This window comes from Ovis aries, chromosome 4, assembly GCF_016772045.2.
Source record: "Ovis aries strain OAR_USU_Benz2616 breed Rambouillet chromosome 4, ARS-UI_Ramb_v3.0, whole genome shotgun sequence".
NCBI classification, from domain to species: domain Eukaryota; kingdom Metazoa; phylum Chordata; class Mammalia; order Artiodactyla; family Bovidae; genus Ovis; species Ovis aries.
In genome coordinates, this window is record NC_056057.1 from 28,384,860 (window position 1) to 28,405,382 (window position 20,523).

Here is a 20,523-nt window from a genome sequence, read left to right on the forward strand (position 1 = left end):
TTTAAGACCCTTTACACAGTATGTACATCAGATTAAATGAAAGGCAGTAGGAAAATACAGAAATGACGTTATTCAACTCTCTCAGTCTTGGTAGGACTGACCAGCATGTTGCTGAAATTGTGCATAGCAACAATGGGAACTCTCACATTCCTTCACTGACCACATAACCCACAGGAATCCATATATTATTTATCACATCCTTTAGTCCATCAGTATCTTAACTGAAGATCCTGAGTCTCAAGATGTAGCACTTTGCCACAACAAACATGTTACCGTGCTTATTATGGGCATGTAAATAGCAAAGAGAGATTTTTTTCTGACGATAAAGAGTGGCTAAAAATTGCACCTCTAAGGTCATTAGAGCTGTCAGAAAGCAGTTGTTATATTGGGAGGGGGTTTGTAGCAGAGCATTAATGTACACAGCCTGCCCCGGGATCTCCTTCAGCTGCTGCGTTGATAGTTCACGCCTTCTTTCCATATGGAATATTGGTCACAGTATTCATTCATCATATCCATGGTTTTCCTTGGAATCTGAAGGTCCTCCCCATAGCTGTTCTATTTCTTTTTCATCTCACCATGACTAAAGCAGCTACGGTGTGGGCATTATAATCTATAAGGGATCCCAAGGGAATGGGCTGTCATTCATGTGTTCCTCCCAGTGTTGAACAAAAGATATAAAGCATGTGGGGTCAGCCACCCATTGTTATCATAAATCCATCTCAGCTCCATTTCAAAGGTCTCAAGGTTTCAGCAGAACATGTAACAAGAAATTAATATGTACATTTGAAGAGCTGGCATGTTGTATCACATAGGAGAAGGGAAAACACCCATTACTACAGGCTGCAGAGCCAAATGAGGAAGAATCCAATAAAGAATGTGGTTGTTCTTTAACCCAGAAATGTGTCCCTTGTCATGATCCTATAGGAGGAAAAAGCAGTGGTCACCGAAATTTATCATGGACTTTTAAGAGGTTCTGAAATGTTGCTATCTAAGTGACTGTAGAACTACCCCTGAGAGGGTTTATGATTTTAAGGAATGTGTCCTTATGCCCAGTCCTAGAGTCAGAGAAACCAACAATAGAAGTCTCTGCTAATAATTACTTCATTCATGTGAGTCTCGGCTTGTTCATCTGTAAAATAGGAATAATGAAGCCTCTCTCATCGTGTTATTGAAAGGATGAAATATAATAGTGAAGATTATCAGTGACAGCTGTGACTAGAGGGTGGCCACTTCCCCGCTTTGACGGGTAATTATTTGACTGCCCTAATTAGTTCTAGTTTTGCAGGGAATAAATAGGCTATTGGCTATGTCAAGGGTGTGATATAAATGCTTCTTCAAAGCTCTGAAACCCTGAGGTCTCATAGGATACACCTACCCGACTGATGGTCTACCATTAGATTCCTGGCTCTGTAGGAAGACTAGTAAGGGAGGGGAGGCCATTGTTTGTTTGTTTTTAATTTATTTATTTTAATTGGAGGTGAATTACTTTATAATATTGTGCTGGTTTATGCCATACATTGACATGAATCCATTGTTTTTTAGGAGCCCCTCTGACAAAGCACATAGGCAGATAACCTTGGTGTAGAAATTGGAATTTTTGGATTCAAATCTCCACACTGTCCCAACTTGAAAGTGTTTCTCTGACTCTGAGATATAGATCCTGGTTCAGCAGAACTGAATGTAGCCTGAGATTCTGCATTTTTCACAGTCACCCATGTGATGTCAATACTGCTGACCCATGGGCCACAGTTTAAGTGATAAGATCCATGACTGGATGAATCATTTTATTTTTCTGTGCTTCAGTTTCTTTACTTTTTTTAAGCAGAGGCAGTTAATGAAGTTTGCTTTATCTTTTTCCTTGGGGACAAATATGGCATACTTGGCGATTGGCTTCAAGAAGCAGTGTGTCTCCTTGGGACTTCCCAGGTGGCTCAGTGGTAAATAATCTGCATCCCAGTGCAGAAGGCACAAGAGATGCGGGTTTAGTCCCTGTTTGGGGAAGATCCCCTGGAGGAGGAAATGGCAACGCACTCTAGTATTCTTACTAGGGAAATCCCATGGACAGAGGAGCCTGATGGGTTATGTTCCATGGGATCTCAAAGAATTGGATACAACTTAGCGATCAAATAGCAACAAGCCCTGTATTAATGGCACTTAATACTAGCTTTTCTGGTGTATCCTTAAGAGAGCTACAGGAGAGACAATAAAGACAATCTTTTGGAGTTTATGTCTGTATCAGTCCACTGGGGAATAAACTGAGTTATGTTGTAAAATGTTTAACAAGGTGCCCAACACTTTACCGGTGCCTCTACTGCCCCATGTGTCTTTCTTTAGATGCTGACCAAAGATGCTTACTTTTTGCTTTCTTTGAAGAATAAATTTAATTTTACTATGTCTTGCACCGAATCTACTATGAAATTAGGTTTTTCTCTCTCTGAATCTTTCCTTCTCCCACCCCTGCTGTCAGTATTCCCAGAAACAAAATATCTACTGGAATTTTCAGTTCTAGTTATAAGTGTGGAGGCTTAATGATAGAAAAATGCGAAATTTTTCAAATATCTCTTAAGTGGATAAAACTAATTATTCTATTCCCAAAATGAACAAATAAGAAATTTAGCTTGCAGATGCTATTGTATGTAAGGTAGAGTTTTAAACTAATTAAACTATGTATTAAAAGATAAAGCTAAAATGTCTTGGAAACTAAATCATGCCTTAAAACAATTTCAGTGACTTTAAAATATTTGATAATTTCTAACTTTCCAAGGTGCTATAAGCAGAACTATCTGGTTCCACACTAGATTCATTTAAAAAGTTCACTTTACCTGATGTGATGCAAAAATTGAATAGATGTTTAATTTCTTTTACAGTTAAGCTCTAATATGATATGCCTAAAGTGGCATAGAATGAGTACGGTGATGAAAATAATCTCAGTTTCTTTGTTGAGTCTGGTGTTTGTCAGGAGGTTTCTAGGGGCATCTGATCATTATTTAAGTTAAACTCAATTATTTGGAAATGCCCTGTGGCCTAGCAGCAGCATAGCATAGCAGCAAGCACTTACTAAACTGCTTAGTATTGTCTGAGGAGCTTTGATTTCCAGCTTTCAAGGGGAAATATTCAAGGCATCCACGGAGGAACCATGCACCACATTAACTATGCACAGTGCATATGAAACCTGTTGTTAATGGGCACAAAGGTATTACATTTAACTCTGGAAATATTTCCGAAAGGAATCAGCAGGCTGCACTTAGATTATATACAGGAGACTGTTTCTAAATTCCTCTTCTTCTAGGTTATTCTCTTTCCCTTTTAAATACTTTCACATCCACTTTCAGTACAGGTAGCTTAATTTCTGTCATGTGCAGCTTTTCAGAGCCTGAGCTTTGTTTCGGTTGCCAGTGACTGAACTATGCTGAATGTGCTTGGAAAAGACCCACATTCATTCAGGAAACTCAAGTTGAACCAGATCCATATGTAGCCATATATATATATATATATAGTTTTTGATGTGCTGCAGAATAGAAAGTAATTTTGGAACAAAACTCTGGATTTTTTTTTCTTTGTTAATATTTTCTAAGAGCTTACTGCTTTCATTAGTGTGTTGCACTGTGGTAAGCACTTTACATGCATTGGTAAAATTAATGCTAATAAAGGTGGAAGGTGGTATTATATCCATTTTTCTTAAGGTTTGGAATGGTTAAGGAAGTTGCCTGGGTTTGAACAAGTTGTAAGTGGAAATGATGGTTTTCAACATCTCTAACTTTAAAGTTAATAAAAACAGATGAAGTGTTATTGTACTAAACATTGATGACACCTAAGCCAAAGCTACCACCTAAAAAAAAAAAAAAAAAAAGCAACATAAGGTAGATCAGCTTTGTCCAAAACCTGGTTCCTTGGAGTCTCTTGTTAAAAGGCTTATCAGAAGTTCTGACAATTTTCCAAATCCTGAGGTTGTGGAAACCTCTAGGTACAAACTACGGTGTAATGCTTAGACAATTATTGGTAGTCATTCTCTCTTAGGACAACTTCTCTTGATATGGCTAATGTATAAATAAAACCTCTAAACATTCCTCATTTCACTTCCAGCTTCACCTTTTCTTTCTTCCTCTCTTACCCAGATAGCACTCCTTCTTTGTATGGTTTGGAAGGAAAAGTCTTTTCTCTTTGAAATCAGTGCTTCTCAGATTGCCATGTGGTGAGGAAAGATTTTGTTTGCTTATGCTTTGTAGAATGCATTATAAAAGAATTACTAAAATTGAGACACCAAAAATATGCAAAATAAAAAATTATTTTTTATTAGATTGCCACAAAAGTTTCTAAATGTTTGCCTGTGTTTATCTTGTGGACTGTGAACACTCTGTGGACCACCGTGGTTCCATGGGCCACACTTTCAGTAGCAATATTCTAGACCAGTGGTTCTTGATATTGTTGAATTTAAATCTACCATCTTGTTAGTTGTTTTATATTTGTCCTGTCTTGGTTTTTAAAAATTCTTTGTTCACGTTTGGCTGCACCGGGTCTCCATTACCGCGTGGTCTTTCCTCTTTGTTGCGGTGTGCAGACTTCTCACTGGGGTGGCTTCTCCTGCGGAGCACTGGCTCCAGGGCACCTGGGCTTCAGCAGTTGCAGCCCTCAGGCTCTCGAGCACAGGCTCAGCAGCTGTGCAGAGGCTCAGCTACCCCACAGATGGTGGGATCTCTGAGGGGTGCTCATTTGCTCAGCCGCGCCCGACTCTTTGCAACCCCGTAGACTGTAGTCCTCCAGCTTCCTCTGTCCCTGGGATTTCCCAGGCAAGAATAGTGGAGTGGGTTGCCACTTCCTTCTGCAGGAGATCTTCCTGATCCAGGAATCCAACCTGCATCTACTGCGTCTCTTGCATTGGCAGGTGGGCTCTTTACCACTGAGCCACCAGGGAAGCCCCCACCTTGGTTTTAGTTCTGTGTTTTGGGAAGTTTTTTTATTTTTAATTTTTTTTTTTCATTTTCTTTTTCTGCCTTCTTTTGTTGTTGGTCAGTCACTCAGTCATGTCTGACTCTTCGTGACCCCACAGACTGCAGCACACCAGGCCTCCCCATCCATCACCAGCTCCTGGAGTTTACTCAACCTCATGTCCATTGTGTCAGTGATGTCATCGATGCATGAGATGCCAACCATCTCATCCTCTGTTGTCCCCTTCTCCTTCTGCCTTCAATCTTTCCCAGCATCAGGGTCTTTTCCAATGAGTCAGTGCTTTGCATCAGGTGGCCAAAGTATTGGAGTTTCAACTTCAGCATCAGTCCTTCCAGTGAATGTTCAGGACTGGTTTCCTTTAGGATGGACTGGTTGGATCTCCTTGCAGTCCATGGGACTCTCAAGAATCTTCTCCATTACAACAGTTCAAAAGCATCAGTTCTTCTTCTGCTTTGACATTTTTTTTCTTCGAAATCTCTGATGCCATTCAATTGTTTTCTATCTAAAATGCTTTCTGCTAAGAAATCTATTTTAATTTATACCTTTGTTCAATTTTATATAATGTGTTAATTTTCTCTGGCTGCAATTAAGAATTCTTTTGTTGCTGTTGTTGAGTTTTTAACAGTTTGACTGTGTTGTGTCTAGGTATGGATTTTTCATTTGTTTGTGTAATTGATTTTATTTTTTCTAGTTATGCTTTGAATTTTTTTGATCTGTAGTTTCATTATTTGAGAAATTCTCAGTCATAATCTCTTCAGTATTTCTTCTGTCTTGTTTTCTGCCTCTTTCCTCCTTCCAAGAATCCAGTTACACCTGTATTAGACAGTTGCAGTTACTTCTCTTGTGACCTCAGCTCTCAGATACCCCCCAAATTAATATTTATCAGCATTTTTCTTTTTATCAGGTTGAGTGCATCATTTTTGCCACTTTATTCTAAATGATATATTAAATATAGGTCAGTTGTTCTTGTGTTCAGAACTGCTGGAGGGCCATGAGTTATTCATTACAAGAAGGCTGTGAGTTTATATGTACACATAATATTGTCCATCGACAGAATAAATATTAGGTGTCAAAAATATGAGGATACATTTTCAAATGTTGTAGGCGTTACTGCAATTAATATGCCTCAAATTATCTTAAAATCACTGCTGAATTATTTATATCTTTCACCACGAAATATTTACTCAACAGAAGCTTAACAGTGCAATAAAACATTCTGTACTGCTGTGAATATTTTGAATGTGTACTTCAAATGTTAACCTGAGCATCTTTGCTCTAGTCTTTGTCTCAAGCAGAAGTAAGATTCCTTTATAAACACACCTGGTGTAGTTATCCTCTCCCAGTGCCCCGCCCTAAGAAATAGCCTTGAGTTACAGCATGATCATTGCACAGAAGGAATCAATCCAGCAAGTCCCCTGGAGATAGGTTTTTGACTTTCCTGCCTTAGAAATTTAAAACTCTGTAAAATATAAGTCACTCTGGATAGCAGGAGTTATGCACTGGCAACCCAGTAGCCAAGTTCAGCACACAAATAGGTGTTTTTTTTTTTTTTTTTTTGAGGGGGGTGGTCTGGGTGTGAATTTTTTTAAGTGAACTCTTATTAGTATTTAAGATTGAGAAATTGTTCATAACTTCCCCCTTTCCCCACTTACCTTACATTAGGTTTTATGTACATTACCAGTCTGGAGTCATTAGAACATAGGGGTACTGGTTTAGTCCAACTCTGTATCACTTTTATATACAAGTTTATTGAGGCTCATTTCTGGCGCTTTGTCCCTACTCTTGGACTTTATCTGTCTCTAGTGGTCATCAATCCCATTAGTACCGAGAAAAGTATTTTAGGGAAAAGAGTGGTATTGTTATTGCTGTTTTTTAAATCATAGATTACATGACAGTGTATATTATCCAATGACAGCCCTATCTGTGGACAGTCCTTTACTTGGGACTCCCATTATGTGGTGCGCCATGTGTCACTTTTCTTATGTCCATTTTTATATGGCCATTCTCAGAGCAAACAGTAAAAAAGAAAAAAAGAAGAAAACACTGAAGGCCACTAGGTGCTTACCAAAAGATTTGCAGAAGCCCAGCAATTGCTCAAAAAGGCACTGAGGAAACATCGTCATTTCATGCAAAATCTCGACCATGGATTTTTGGTCATTTTAACTCATGTTTCTAATAAATAGTGAAATAAGCTGTGAAAACAGTGTTTTTGAAAACAGTGGTTATACCCAGTTCCCAGATGTCAGAAGCTATTCCAAAGGAAGTGAACATTTGGAAGGGTGGGTATACTCAAAACAGCACTTAGTAGGTGTACTCAACAAAATGAATCCTGGCCTCGCAGAGGCCTCAGGCTTTCCGTGTACTCCCAGCCTGCCGTATGTACAGGGACATATGAGCATCCTCATGGATCTGGCTTACGACAGGTCAAAATTGTCTGTTTTTTCTTCTTTTAAAAGTTTTGGTATAGATGCCAATAATCATATGCTGTCCCTTGATCTTTTATTTTGCCACTGATACTGCATAATTATTTGTTTTTCAAAATCCTTAAAAGAAATTGTGGTCCCTTTCTTTGATATATTAAGGAAAGATAAGTTGAAATGGAAACAGAAGAATGGGAAGAACTGTGAAAAGTTTTTCTTGGCTCTGTCACTAACATTCGTGAAACTTAAGAAACTAAGAAGAGCAGAACAGTCCTTAAAAATAAGTTTATATTAGTGTTGATTCTGTTCGGTGGACAGAGTTATTTGGATAAATTCAGGAAAAGAATAACATTGATAAAAATTACTCTTGGTTGTAGTCCAAATACAAAAGCCACAGACAAAGAACAGCTTTACAGAGGAAAAATGAAAATATAAAGTGTTTACCTCCCTGTTCCCTCTCTCACCTCTCCTACACAGTCTCAGAGCTCTGTTGCTGCTTTCTCATTTTGCCTGCCCTTCTTGCTTTCTCAAAGCCAAATGTGTGGTCCTTCTCCAGTAAAAGCAGTAGATACTAGATACTACAGCACACGCTTTCTATGGCTAACCTCATTCCTGGTTCATTGTATTTTCAGTTTGAGTGATTACCATACCTACTTTGAAACATACACAGAGTTCATATTTGTTTGCTTTAAAAGCTGCTTCAAATCCTTGGATTGGGAAGATCCCCTGGAGAAGGGGAAGGCTACCCACTCCACCGTTCTGGCCCAGAGAATTCCTAGGACTGTGTATAGTCCATGAGGTCACAACGAGTCAGACATGACTGAATTACTTTTGGGCTTCCCTGATAGATCAATTGGTAAAGTCTGCCTGCGATGCAGGAGACCTGCTTTGATTCCTGGGTCGGGAAGATCCGCTGGAGAAGGGATAGGCTACCCACTCTAGTATTCTTGAGCTTCCTTTGTGGCTCAGCTGTAAAGAATCCACCTGCAATGCGGGAGACCTGGGTTCAATCCCTGGATTGGGAAGATGCCCTGGAGAAGGTCTGGCCTGGAACTATACAGTCCATGGGGTTGCAAAGAATCAGACAGGACTCAGCTACTTTCCCTTTCCCTTTCAAATCCTTTGGCCTTGGAATTTCTAGAAGCCATATAAAGAAAACAGCCCTGTGATTGATAAGGTTCTCAATGTTTCTAGGACTTCTCAACCTTGACATTATTGATGTTTTGGCAGATAATTTTTGTTGTACTGTCCTGTTGCACCCTAAGACATCTGGCAGAATTCCTGACTTTTACCCAACAGACACCAGACGTACACCTGTCCCCTCAGTCTTTTATTTCTAATTGAAAGATACTTGCTTGATGGTATTGTGTTGGTTTCTGCCAAACATCAACATGGAGCAGCCAAAAGTATACTTACGTCCCCTCCCTCTTAAAACTCCATCCCACCCCTCTAGGTTGTTACAGAGCCCCGGTTTGAGTTCCCTGAGGCATATAGCAAATTCCACTGGCTATCTGTTTTACATATGGTAATGTATGTTTCCATGTTACTCTCTGCATACATCCCGCCCTCTCCTTCCTCCTCCAACTCCATGTCCATAGGTCTGTTCTCTATGTGTCTCCACGGCTCCCCTGCAAATCATTTTATCAGTACCATCTTTTAGATTCCATGTATATGGCGAAGCCACCCCCACTGGGGAACCACTTCTTCAGAATGTGCTCAGTCGCATCTGACTCTTTGCCACCCCATGGACTTCCAGCCTGCCAGGCTACGCTGCTATGGGATTTTCCAGAACCCGTCTCTGGTGTCTCCTGCATTGGCAGGCGAAGTCTTGACCATTGCACCACCTGGGAGGCCCCTGTTAATGGCAGGGAAATTACAACACTCAAGAAAGGCTCAGCTACTCCAGATACAACTTGGGGTATTTGAATTTCTTGAATATTTTAGCAACTTTATATGATAGAAGTTGTACCTTTAAAGATAAAACATGTAGGTCTTAGCTGATTTAGTTCATTAGGAAAAATCTTTGATTCTGTAAATATGGTAGCTGCTTTCTTTAAAAAAATAATAATTTAGTTTTTAGATTTTGATGTGACTGGCATAAACATTAGTGTGAGTTAAGAGCTCATACTCTTTTTTTTTTTTTTTCTTTCTGGCTTCTCATTCCAGTTCCACTAATGGCTAACTGTATAACCTCTCTGAATTTCATGTACAACACTGCTTAATAATAGCATCTATGTCAGTGGTGGTTGTAAGGCTAGTATGAGTTAATATAGGCAAAGAGCTTTGCACAGTGGCCAGTTCTTAATAACTATTCTGTAGTCATGTGATGACAACTCTTACTGTTGTCATTATTATTTGTAAACAATAAAGACTAGAACTTTATAGATGGGCTTCCCTGGTGGCTCTAGAGGCTAAAGTGTCTGCCTGCAAGGCGGGAGACCTGGGTTCGATCCCTGGGTCAGGAAGATCCCCTGGAGAAGGAAATGGCAGCCCACTCCAGTACTCTTGCCTGGAGAATCCCGTGGACGGAGGAGCCTGGTGGGCTACAGTACACGGGGTCGCAAAGAGTCAGGACACGACTGAGCAACTTATAGAGTAAGGGAATAAATAATAATAGTAAAACTAAAAACCTGAAATGTCTGTATTAGCTTTGTGTTACTATCTGTGTGTTTCCTGAATTTTATTCTAGTTTGACTTGAAGTGAATGAGATCATATTCCTACCATTCATGTTCTGTAAGTCATGTCTGAGGCAGTAGTTCCTATTATCCCTCATTCTTTTTCACTACTAATGAGAAAGATTGCAACATGATGCTCTTCTTCCAGATCTGGATACTATTATCTTGTGGCTACATTTTTATAAGTAGGTGTGTATCTAGTGCTCATGTCTCCTTAGAGGGACCACCTTCCTAATTATTTTAGAAGTCTCAAAAATGACTAATAGGAATAATTGTTATCTGCTTCTGAATTGCTGGATTTCCTCCCTATGTGCTGTTTTTTTCTTTCTTTTGCTTTTTTTTTTTTTTTTTTTTTTAAGTCAGGTCTGTTGGCCTCTGCTGATTTTTCTGAGGTTTTCACTATCCTGGTGGTTTTGGATTTTCTGAGATCTATAATGAAGTGGAGAATGTGTGCATTACCCTCTTTGAACATTATGATTTTTCAAGTTAATACCAGAGTGTTTACTTCAATCTCACTTTTTTAAAAAACAGAATATAAAATGCATTTCCTATTTCTGTTTTTCCTTATAGCTTTCTCTACCACTTTACCCCTTTTTACTCTGTTAAATAGATGTGAGTCCCTGGGAGTAAGAGGTAGGAGGATCTCAGGGCTGTGCTGTCTTCAGAACTGTGCTCCCTCCTCCCATAACCCAATCTTCCTAAGGGCCAGGCTAGTAGTGTTCTCTCCCCTAAAGCATGTGTCCATCCTGCCTCACCACATTTGCTCAGCTTCTCACACAGAAAAACATTTTGTGGGTCAGCCTCACCTAACATTTCTGAATCTCAGTTTTGCCTGCTGGTTAAGTCCAGACCCTCCTACATATTTATAAAGTGATTTGACCTTTTGGGAGACTATTTCCAGATTGGAAGAGTTTAATTCTGGCAGTCAAACGAGACCTCTGTGGACAGATACTCAGCAGACTACTACAGCTGCCTTCATGTTTTGTACATTAGTTACACGGTCAGAAATATAAGCTGAAAGCATATTACTGCCTTTTAGAATAGAAAGTAAGCAAATCTTGTTGCACATTCTTGGTAACTTCTGAGGCGGGGACAGGAGGTTGCACATTGCCATGTTAATTCTGAAATACTGTGATAGCCACTTGCCATGCAAGCAGCGTATCCATGGAGAATTCCGCCAGGATCCTGGCTAGACTCTTTCCAGTCATCTAGCAAAATAAATTCCTGACCTTGAAAACTGGACACAGAATTAGCCATGCTCACTTGTTTGTGTGATAAATAGACTCTTTTTTCTCCTAATTATGCTGATCTTCTCCATCATTGATAATATGTCAATCTCTTCGAGTTTGAACAGCCTCCTTTCAGTTTTAAAATTCTGTCTTTTCATGATCAACTTCTTGGTGGATTCAGTCTCTTTAGTAATTGCTCTATCAGCTGCCTCCTACGGTGGCATTTGGGTGCATGAGGGAGAGAGAGGGACTTGATGGGGTCCTTGGATACTCACTGTCCTCTGAATAGTCAGGTTTCCATGACAATCTCCCTAGTCTACCTGGTGGTTCCTGGTTTCCCAGCATTTGAAACTGAGGTCAGAAGCCAAATTCCTCCTGGTTTCTGATTTCAGTGCAAAATGGAACATGGTAAGGTTTGCAGGCACCATCAGCTTCACCTCAGCTCTCCTTGTGTAGGCATCTTCTTGAGCTTCTGCTGTGAACTTCATTTCACCCCAACCATGCTTAACTCCATTTCAGGGGCTCTCCTGTAGCACACCCCTGGAGGATTGTGTGTGTGGAGAATTCCACCCAAGACCCAAGCACATCTTAGGAATGCTGCATTCTGAACTTGCATTTACTTTTCACACGTCTCCATAGAATTTTTAATGTGGTGCCCACAGTTTGGTGTAGACATGGACTGACTGCATAAGTCCTAAGTGTGAGTGACAACAAAGACTTGCTTGCAGTTTGCCTAACACACTTGCCTCTCTCTCGAGATGGGCTCACTCACCATTCCTTATCTCCCTGCTCTGACATACCTCTTCAGGTGGTGTTTCTCCAGCTTCTCATGATGGCTTCTGGATATTTCTTACTGTCACCATATTCTAACTATAACTAGCTCAGCAGGCCGTATGCCTGGATGTCTTAGAGAGAAAGAGTCTCTTCTCTGAACTCTCATCTAGAGAAGCAGTGATAGCATTGTTTTGATGCTGTCACTCAGTTCAGTTAGTTCAGTTGCTCAGTCGTGTCCGACTCTTTTCAACATCATGGACTATAGCACGCCAGGCTTCCCTGTCCATCACCAACTCCCAGAGCTTGCTCAAACTCATGTCCATCGAGTCAGTGATGCCATCCAACCTTCTCATCCTCTGTTGTCCCCTTCTCCTCCTGCCTTAAATCTTTCCCAGCATCAGGGTCTTTTCCAGTGAGTCAGTTCTTTACATCAGGTGGCCAAAGTATTAGAGTCTCAGCCTCAGCATCAGTCCTTCCAATGAATATTCAGGACTGATTGCCTTTAGGATGGACTGGTTGGATCTCCTTGCAGTCCAAGGGACTGTCAAGAGTCTCCTCCAACACCACAGTTCAAAAGAATCAATTCTACGGGACTCAGCTTTCCTTATAGTCCAACTCTCATAGCCATACATGACTGCTGGAAAAATCATACCTTTGACTAGATGGAACTTTGTTGGCAAAGTAATGTCTGTGTTTTTTAATATACTCTCTAGGTTCATCATAACTTTTCTTCCAAGGAGCAAGTGTATTTTAATTTCATGGCTGCAGTCACCATCTGTAGTGATTTTGGAGCCCCCCAAAACAAAGTCTCTCATTGTTTCCATTGTATCCCCATCTGTTTGCCATGAAATGATGGGATCGGATGCCATGATCTTAGTTTTCTGAATGTTGAGTTTTAAGCCAACTTCTTCACTCTCCTCTTTTACTTTCATCAAGAGGCTCTTTAGTTCTTCTTCACTTTCTGTCATAAGGGTGGTGTCATCTGCGTATTTGAGGTGATTGATATTTCTCCTGGCAATCTTGATTCCAGGAGAGTCAAGTTCTCTGTGCTTCATCCAGCCCAGCGTTTCTCATGATGTACTCTGCATATAAGTTAAATACGCAGGGTGACAATATACAGCCTTGACATACTCCTTTCCTGATTTGGAACCAGTGTTTTGTTCCATGTTGCTTCTTGACCTGCATACAGATTTCTAGGGAGGCAGATCAGGTGGTCTGGTATTCCCATCTCTTGAAGAATTTTCCACAGTTTGTGGTGATCCACACAGTCAAAGGCTTTGACATAGTCAGTAAAGCAGAAGTAGATGTCTTTCTGGAACTCTCTTGGTTTTTCGATGATCCAACAGATGTTGGCAATTTGATCTCTGGTTTCTCTGCCTTTTCTAAAACCAGCTTGACCATCTGGAAGTTCATGGTTCACATACTGTTGAAGTCTGGCTTGGAGAATTTTGAGCATTACTTTGCTAGCATGGGAGATGAGTGCACTTGTGCAGTAGTTTGAACATCCTTGCCATTGCCTTTCTTTGATGCTGGAATGAAAACTGACCTTTTCCAGTCCTCTGGCCACTGCTGAGTTTTCCAATTTTGCTGGCATACTCAGTGCAGCACTTTCACAGCATCATCTTTTAGGATTTGAAATAGCTCAACTGGAATTCCATCACCTCCACTAGCTTTGTTCTTAGTGATACTTCCGAAGGCCACTTGTCTTCACATTCCAAGATGTCTGGCTCTAGGTGAGTGAATCCACCTTCGTGGTTATCTGGGTCATGAAGATCTTTTTTGTATAGTTCTTCTGTGTATTCTTTTTACTTCTTCTTAATGTCTTCTGCTTCTGTTAGGTCCATACCATTTCTGTCCTTTATTGAGCCCATCTTTGCATAAAATGTTCCCTTGGTATCTCCAATTTTCTTGAAGAGATCTCTAGTCTTTCCCATTCTATTGTTTTTTCTCTGTTTCTTTGCATTGATCACTGAGGAAGGCTTTCTTATCTCTCCTTGCTATTCTTTTGGAACTCTGCATTCAAATGGGTGTATGAACAGTATGCTTTCACTAACATAGGATTGTACTCTGAGACCACCATGATTAGTTTTTTTTAATTTTTCTTTAAGTTTTAGCACTATAGAATTCTGTTACTTTTGTGTTGTCCAATCATGATATAATGGTATTGTTACATAATCACAATAGTAAAAGATGTTTATCAGTTTTCACAATCAGTAGCCAGACAAAAAAGATAATTACAATCGCAAGACATAATGGGAACATGACTAACCTAACATGTAAAATAATTACATACAATTTAGGGGGTCAAACACAGTGTCGTGATGAGTGGAAGTGCATACATGCACGTGTTTTCATGTGCCCGACCAGTCTATGTCTTTTGGTTGGTGCATTTAGTCCATTTACTTTAAGGTAATTCTTGATATGTAGGATCCAATTACCATTTTCTTAATTGTTCTGGGTTTATTTTCTGTAGGTCTTTTCCTTCTCTTCTGTTTCCTGCCTAGAGAAGTTCCTTTAGCATTTGTTGTGAAGCTAGTTTGATGATGCTGAATTCTCTTCACTTTTACTTGTCTGGAAATTGTGTGATTTCTCCATCAGATCTGAAGGAGAGTCTTGTGCTGGGTAGAGTATTCTTGATTGTAGTTTCTTCCCTTTCATCACTTTTAATATATCATGCCATTCCCTTCTGGCTTGTAGCATTTCTGTTGAAGAAATAAGCTGATAACCTGATGGGAGTTCCCTCGTATTTGTCATTCTTCCCTTCTTGCTTTTAATAGTTTATCTGTGGCCTTAATTTTTGTCAGTTTGATTACTATGTGTCTTGGTGTGTTCCTCCCTGGGTTTATCCTGCCTGGGACTCTCTATGCTTCCTGGACTTGGTTGACTGTTTCCTTTCCCATGCTAGGGAAATTTTCAGCCAAATTTCTTCAGATATTTTCTCAGGTCTCTTCTCTCTTTCTTCTCCTTCTGGGCCCCCTGTAATGCAAATGTTGGTGCGTTTAATGTCCCAGAGGTCTCTTAGGCTGTCTTCATTTCTTTTCATTCTTTTTTTCTGTATTCTGTTCTGCAGCAGTGATTTCCACCTTTCTGTCCTCCAGGTCATAGCCTCATTATTCTGCTGTTGATTCCTTTCAGTATATTATTCATCTCTGTTTGTTCTTTAGTTCTTGTAGGTCTCTGGTAAACATTTCTTGCATGTTGCCCATTGTTTTTCCTGAGCTCCTGGATCATCTTCACTATCATTATTCTGAATTCTTTTTCTGGAAGGTTGCCTATCTCCATTTCATTTAGTTGTCTTTCTGGGGGTTTATCTTGTCCCTTCATCTGGGATGTAACTTTCTGCTTTTTCATCCTAATTAACTTTCTGTAATGTGGTTTTGTTCTGGCCTCTGTGGGACTGTGGTTCTTCTTGGTGCTTCTGTCTGCCCTCTGATGGAGGAGGCTAAGAGGCTTGTTTAATCTTCCTTATGAAAGGGACTAGTGGTGGGAAACACTGGATCTTGCTCTGGTGGGCAAGGCCTTGCTCAGTAAAGCTTTACTCTAATTATCTGCTGTTGGGTGGGGTTGTGCTCCCACCCTGGTAGTTCAGCCTGAGGCGACCCAGCCTGGGGTCTACTGGACCTATGGTAGGGTTAATGGTGACCTCCAAGAGGGCTTACACCAAGGGGGCCTGGACTTCCCAAACAGCTGCTGCCAGTGCCCACATCCCTGTGGGGAGCCCCTGCCAACCCACACCTCCAACAGGAGACCGTCCAGCACTTGCAGGTAGTTTTAGTTCAGTCTCCTGTGGGATCACTGCTCCTTTCCTCTGAGTCTTGGTGCACTCAAGATTTTGTCTGTGCCCTCCAAGACCGGAGTCTCTTTTTTTGCTTATGCCCTCCAAGACTGTGTAAGTCTTGTAATCAAATCCCACTGGTCTTCAAGGTCAGATTCCCTGGGGATTCCTAGTCCCTTTGTCAGATCCCCAGGCTGGAAAGCCTGACGCGGGGCTCAGAACTTTCACAACAGTGGGAGAACTTCTTTTGTTTTATTATTCTTCAGTTTGTGGGTCACTCACACAGCATGTATGGAATTTGATTTTATTGTGACAGCCCCTCCTACTGTCTCACTGCGGCTTCTTCTTTGTCTTGGGATGTAGAGTATCTCTTTTTGGTGCCTTCCAGCATCTTCCTGCCTATGGTTATTCAACAGTTGCTGCTTTGCTGCTCTCACAGGAGAAGATGAGTACACATTCTTCTACTCTGCCATCCTGAACTGGAAGCACTTAGCTTTTAATATGTAAAAGAACTTGGAAAAAAAGCCTCTTTTGCCACAAAAATCTGAATTTTTCTATGTGTTTCTGCAAAATCTTACTTTGAGTGTCAGCTTCTTTGCATTTCTTTTACATCAGTCCTAATCTCCCTTTGGGCTCATGTGCCGCCACCCCATAATAATGCGCATGTGCTTGTGTGTGTCTGTGTGTGTGTGTACAGATACTTCAGACAGGACAGTGAATGGGGGGCAGACCAAGGGGAAGTAGTGAATGTGGTACATGGAAAAAACAAAGATAAAAGCACATTGATTTTTTTCAAATTATGATACTTCTGGTTTTAAGAATTTGCCTTGCATCCCATAAGAATTTTAGCAAGATCATAATAACCAGCTAGTGTGGTCAGCAGGGTTGCTCTCTCCTCCACTGATATTGATTTCCCTTTTCCTGTGCTAATCTATTATAATTTACATAATTTACATATCCAGAGCCAACTCTATCCCACTTTGCTAATAGCTCTACCTTCAGCTTCCAAATCCTAGAGCATCTGTCTTCCTACAGTTCCTTCTCTGGTCTCTGCTTCTACTGTTATTGTATCACCATCTCTGCTCCTTTATCCTGTTGATGTATATCCACCTGAGGTGAATTTTTCTTGTTCTTTTCCTTCACTTTCCAGCCCCTCAGTATCCCATTCCATGCCAAGTGTCCCATTACTTGTTAAGAACCACAAGCAATGGATGGAGTCAACCATCCTTTCTTACCTAGAGTTTTTCATACTGTCAGGAAGTCTTGTCCAGTTGATACCAGCTCTCTTATGAAGGGGACCTTCTTAACACAGTCACAAATATAGGGAATGGTTTTTGGCAATTTCTCCAACCAATAAGAGGGACATAGGGGAAAAAGAAATACTTTTTGCCCTTGAGAATGGCAGGAAGTGGATTCGGGCATCTCTTCTAATGACAGGGATTATAGTAGGGAGAATTCATGGGTTAAGTATCCTTTTTACCATTGGAAATTTTATTAAACTGTCATATGCCAAATACATGTGGCTAGATTTGGGTAGCTAATTTTAGCAGCTGATGGCCCTGAACCACTGTTTGGAACACAGTGTCTTATAAATTGTCTTGTAAACAAACTTTTGGGATCTGTCCTTACTAAGAACAGAATTGTGATCTCCCTAAGTTAATATGTTAAATCCCTAACCCCCAGTGTGATTGAATTTGATGGGCCTTTTAGAAGGCGAGTAAGGTTAAATGAGGTCATAAATGTGGGGTTCTAATTTAATAGGGTGGGTGGTCTTATAAGAAGAGGAAGAGAGTGATCTGTCTCTTTCTATGTGCACTCACTAAGGAAAGGCTATCTCCGGACATAGAGAGAAGGCCGCCGTCTGCAAGCTGGGAAGAGAAACCAGAAATTGGGCTTGCTGGCACCACGATCTTGGATTTTTAGTCAACAGAACTATAAGAAATAAGTTTCTGTTGTTTAAGTCACCCAGTCTGTATATTCTGTTGTGGCAGCTCAAGCTAACACAAATCTGTTCATACATTCACAAATATAAGGACTCATTTATGAATAGGTTATAGCTATAAAACTTACCATTATTATCACTAAATTATAAATTAAATATACATAAAACATAGATTGAAGGAGTATTTAGAGAAATGTTTCAGTTCAGTTCAGTCACTCAGTCGTGTCTGACTCTGCGACCCCATGAATCGCAGCATGCTAGGCCTCCCTGTCCATCATGACCTCCTGGAGTTCATCCAAACTCATGTGCATCGAGTCGATGATGCCATCCAGCCATCTCATCTTCTGTCATCCCCTTCTCCTCCTGCCTTTAATCTTTCCCAGCCTCAGGGTCTTTTCCAAGGAGTCAGTTCACATCAGGTGACCAAAGTATTGGAGCTTCAGCATCAGTCCTCCCAATTAATATTTAGGACTGATTTCCTTTCAGATGGACTGGATGGATCACCTTGCAATCCAGGGATTCTCAAGAGTCTTCTCCAACACCACAGTTCAAAAGCATCAATTCTTCAGTGCTTAGCTTTCATCCAAATTTCACATTCATACATGACTACTGGAAAACCATAGCTTTCTCAGCAAACTAATGTCTCTGCTTTTTATTTTTTTTTGGTTTTTATTTTTATTTTATTTTATTTTATAGTTTTTTATTTTTTAAATTTTAAAATCTTTAATTCTTACATGCATTCCCAAACATGAACCCCCCTCCCACCTCCCTCCCCATAACATCTCTTTGGGTCATCCCCATGTACCGGCCCCAAGCATGCTGTATCCTGCGTCAGACATAGACTGGCGATTCAATTCTTACATGATAGTATACATGTTAGAATGCCATTCTCCCAAATCATCCCACCCTCTCCCTCTATGCTGTCTAGGTTCGTCATAGCTTTTCTTCCAAGGCCCAAGTGTCTTTTAATTTCATGGCTGCAGTCACCATCTGTAGTGATTTTGGAGGCCCCCAAAATAAAGTCTGTCACTGTTTTAATTGTTTCCCCATCTATTTGCCATGAAGTGATGGGACCAGATGCCATGATCTTCATTTTTTGAATGCTGAGTTTTAAGCCACCTTTTTCACTCTCCTCTTTCACTTTCACCAAGAAGCTCTTTGTTCCTCTTCCCTTTCTGCCATAAGGGTGGTGTCATCTGCATATTTGAGGTGATTGATATTTCTCCTGGCAGTCTTGATGCCAGCTTTTCTTTCATCCAGCCTGGAATATTGCATAATGTCCTCTATATATAAGGTAAAGTTCAGGCTGACAATATACAGCCTTGATGTACTCCTTTTGCAATTTGGAACCAGTCTGTTCCATGTCCAGTTGTGACTGTTGCTTCTTGACCTGAGTACAGACTTCTCAGAAGTCAGGTAAAGTGGTCTGGTATTCTCATCTGTTTAAGAATTTTCCAGTTTGTCATGATGCACACAGTCAAAGGCTTTGGCATAGTCAATAAAGCAGAAGTAAATGTTTTTCTGAAACTCTTGCTCTTTGGATAATCCAACAGATGTTGCCAATTTGATCTCTGGTTCCTCTGCCTTTTCTAAATCCAGCTTGAATGTCTGGAAACTCTTGGTTCATGTACTGTTAAAGCTTTGCTTAAGAATTTTGAGCATTACTTTGCTAGCATGTGAGATGAGTGTAATTGTGCAGTAATTTGAACATTCCTTGGCATTACCTTTCTTTGGGATTGGGATGAAAACTGACCTTTTCCAGTCCTGTGGGCCACTGCTGAGTTTTCCAATTTTGCTGTCATATGGAGTGCAGCACTTTCACAGCATCATCTTTTAGGATTTGAAATAGCTTAACTGGAATTCCATCACCTTTACTAGCTTTGTTCCCAGTGATGCTTCCTAGGACCCACTTGACTTTATATTCCAGGATGTCTGGCTCTAGCTGAGTGAATCCACCATTGTGGTTATCTGGGTCATGAAGATCTTTTTTGTATAGTTTTCTGTATATCCTTCCCTGGTGGCTCAGACGGTAAAGCGTCTGTCTACAATGTGAGAGACCTGGGTTCGATCCCTGGGTTGGGAAGATTCCCTGGAGAAGGAAAAGGCAACCCACTCCAGTACTCTTGCCTTGAAAGTCCCATGGACGGAGGAGCTTGGTGCAGCCTACTATCCATGGGGTCGCAAAGAGTCGGGCACGACTGAGCGAATTTTTGTATTCTTGCCACCTCTTCTTAATGTCTTCTGCTTCTGTTAGGTCCATACCATTTCTCTCCTTTATTGTGCCCATCTTTGCATGAAATATTCCCTTGGTATCTCTAATTTTCTTGAAGAGATCTCTAGTCTTTCCCATTCTATTATTTTCCTCTGTTTCTTTACCTTGATCACTTAGGAAGGCTTTCTTATCTCTTCTTGCTATTCTTTGGAACTCTGCATTCAGATGGGTATCTCAGCTATTTGTAAGGCCTCCTCAGACAACCATTTTTTGTCTTTTTGCATTCCTTTTTCTTGGGGATGGTCTTGATCACTGCCTGCTGTACAATGTCACAAACCTCTGTCCATAGTTCTTCAGGCACTCTGTCTATCAGATTGAATCCTTTGAATATATTTGCCACTTCTACTGTGTAATCATAAGGGATTTGATTTAGGTCATACCTGCATGGTCTAGTGGTTTTCCCTACTTTTGTCGATTTAAGTCTAAATTTTGCAATAAGGAGTTCATGATCTGAGCCAGTGTCCGTTCCCACTCTTGCTTTTGTGGAC

General features: G+C 40.6%; 1 protein-coding gene across 20 annotated transcripts in view; it reads left to right on the top strand.

Annotated features, from left to right (window-relative positions):
• HDAC9 (histone deacetylase 9) overlaps positions 1-20,523 on the top strand; it is a 1,063,328-nt gene that overhangs the window by 804,801 nt on the left and 238,004 nt on the right.